Genomic DNA, 2,623 nt, shown 5'->3' with positions numbered 1-2,623 from the left:
AAAGATTTTATTTATTTATTTGACAGAGGGAGATCACAAGTAGACAGAGAGGCAGGCAGAGAGAGAGGGGGAAGCAGGCTCCCTGCGGAGCAGAGAGCCCGATGAGGAACTTGATCCCAGGATCCTGAGATCATGACCTGAGCCGAAGGCAGCGGCTTAACCCACTGAGTCACCCAGGCGCCCCGAGATTTTTTTTTTTTTTTAATTCCTTCATCCAGCTGACAAATATATTCATGGTATTTTGGAGAGGTTGCATGAATGATTTCCTCCTCTACATAAAGCCCTTTTATGGCTTCCTGCTGGTCTTCAGATAAAGGAGAAAAACTCTTCTGTACTACAAGCCTTTGAGATCCTGCCTCATCTGGCCCCTATCTTCTTCAGCCTTGTCTCACCCCATAAGACTCCTTGCCTTCTGTGCACCAGACAGGGCAGCTTTAGTTCCTTTGAGTTCTCCATGCTTCCTCATGCCACAGGGCCTTTGCACATGTCCTCTCTATCCGAAATGTGCTTGTTCCATCTTCACGTGTGCATTTCCACTCATCCTTCAGAACCAGAAGGCCAGATTTACTTCCTCAGGGAAAACGCTGTAGATTAGATCAAAGCCACCTGTTTCTAGCAGCCTTCTTCTTTGTCTCCATCAGGACCAGCTCTCTGGGTGTGCAAATTCCTGCAGTTACATAGCCCTGTGTTTAGAAGAGCCCGATGCTTGGTTTAATGCCCTGATCTCATCCCCTTGAAATCCTTAATTTTTAAAAAGGGGGCCCCACATTTTCATTTGCAAGGCTCCCCTCCCCAGCAAATTATATAGCGCATTCTGGTCCTCATTGGAATTTTGTGTTTGTTTGTATGACAATCTGATCAATGATTTTACCCCTGACGGTTCTGTGAGCTCTAGAAGGGTCTGTATTTTGATTTTTATACTTTTATCCCTATCACCTAACACCATTTCCAGCCCACCGTAGGTGCTCAATAAGTAATGGCTGAATGAGGGGTGCTTGGGTGGCTCAGTTGTTAAAGCATCTGCCTTTGGCTCAGGTCATGATCCCAGGGTCCTGGGATTGAGTCCTGCATTGGGCTCTCTGCTTGGCAGGAGGCCTGTTTCTCTCTCTCCCACTCCCCCTGCTTGTGTTCCCTCTCTCATTGTGCCTCTCTCTGTGTCAAATAAATAAATAAATAAATAAATTCTTTAAAAAAAAATGTAGGGGCTCCTGGGTGGCTTAGTCATTGGGCATCTGCCTTCGGCTCAGGACATGATACCAAGATCTGGGTTCGAGCTCCTTGTCAGGCTCCCTACTCAACGGGAAGCCTGCTTCTCTCTTTTCCACTGCCCCCACTTGTGCTCCCTCTTTTGCTGTCTCTCTCTCTCTGTCAGATAAAATCTTTTAAAAAATCAAATCAAATAAATAAATAAAATAAGTAATTGGTGAATGAGTGAGTGAAAATGATTCTTTGAGGACTTCAGGGTTTGGTAAGGGAGATAAGTGCATCTCCCACCCTGCTCCCCCATCTCCTTGAGGGCAGTGACAGTAGTTTCCCTCTCCTTCTCTGGTGTCCATTGTAGGGGCAGCTTGTGTTTGAGTAGGAACTAAACACCTGTCTGTAATCAAGGGAGTGTTTGGGGGCGTGGTCAGGCTGGCGGTGAAAATGTGTGTTAGCTGTTCAGAGCAGGGGAGGAAGGCAAAGGAGGTCACCAGAGGCTTCCTGGGGCAGGTGGCAATTGTACTGAACCCTGAGGGGAGGCAAGACAAGGATTGGTGGAGAGGGGGGTGTCCAGGCATTCCCAAAGGGGTTGTGTGAGTCGTGACAATGATGCAGAATCTGGGAGAGAGACTCCAATGTCTTTGTGTCCCCATCTGCCAAGAGAGAGAGGCGGAGGTTTATGCGTGTGCAAGAATATATTATGCATTAGAAATGCAGGGATTCGATCCTAGAATTTCTGTGTCCGCCCAGCAGTCAGCTTCTGTCGTGCCCTCATTTATTTATTTATAAAATAAGCAGGGAGTTCCCACGGTATGCCAGACCCTGTCTGGATGCTAGAGACACAGTGTCCGCCCGTCCTGTCCACCACCCCCAGCTCTCAGCTCGGAGCAGAGCTCAGAGAAATGCATGAGCAAGGGGCTGAGGGCCCTTAGCCGAGGTACCTCCCCTGTCCTGTAAGGGTTTAGACCAGAATGGTCAGCCAGGCCAGGGCCTGAGGGCCATTATAAGCCGGGTTAAGGGTTTCAACTTGGTCCTTAATAACGGGATGCCGTCGAGAGGTTTGAAGCACTTACTAGACAACTAGGGGACCAGGCTCTGTGCTGGGCCTTTCACACACACTGGTGTATTCAGTCCTACCAATAAACCTTTGAGCCTCAATGAATATCCTCATTCCCATTGCCCAGATGAGAAAACTGTGGCCAGATCCATGTTGCAGAAAGCTCACCCTGATGCTTGTAGACAGGATGGACTGGAGGAGGCCCCGGGGCGGGGTGGGGGTAAGGGCACTGGGAAGGCAAGGGGAACATCCACACGTGGACTGGGGCAGGGTCTAGGGCTGGATAGAAGCGACTGGAAGGAGAATGAGAAAGATCTGATGCCCAGGATTCTGTCTGGGGGGTGTGGGGTGGGGAGCCTCTCAGAG

The sequence above is a fragment of the Mustela nigripes genome, chromosome 17, assembly GCF_022355385.1.
Source record: "Mustela nigripes isolate SB6536 chromosome 17, MUSNIG.SB6536, whole genome shotgun sequence".
Lineage (NCBI taxonomy): Eukaryota > Metazoa > Chordata > Mammalia > Carnivora > Mustelidae > Mustela > Mustela nigripes.
This window is presented reverse-complemented; position numbering follows the sequence as displayed.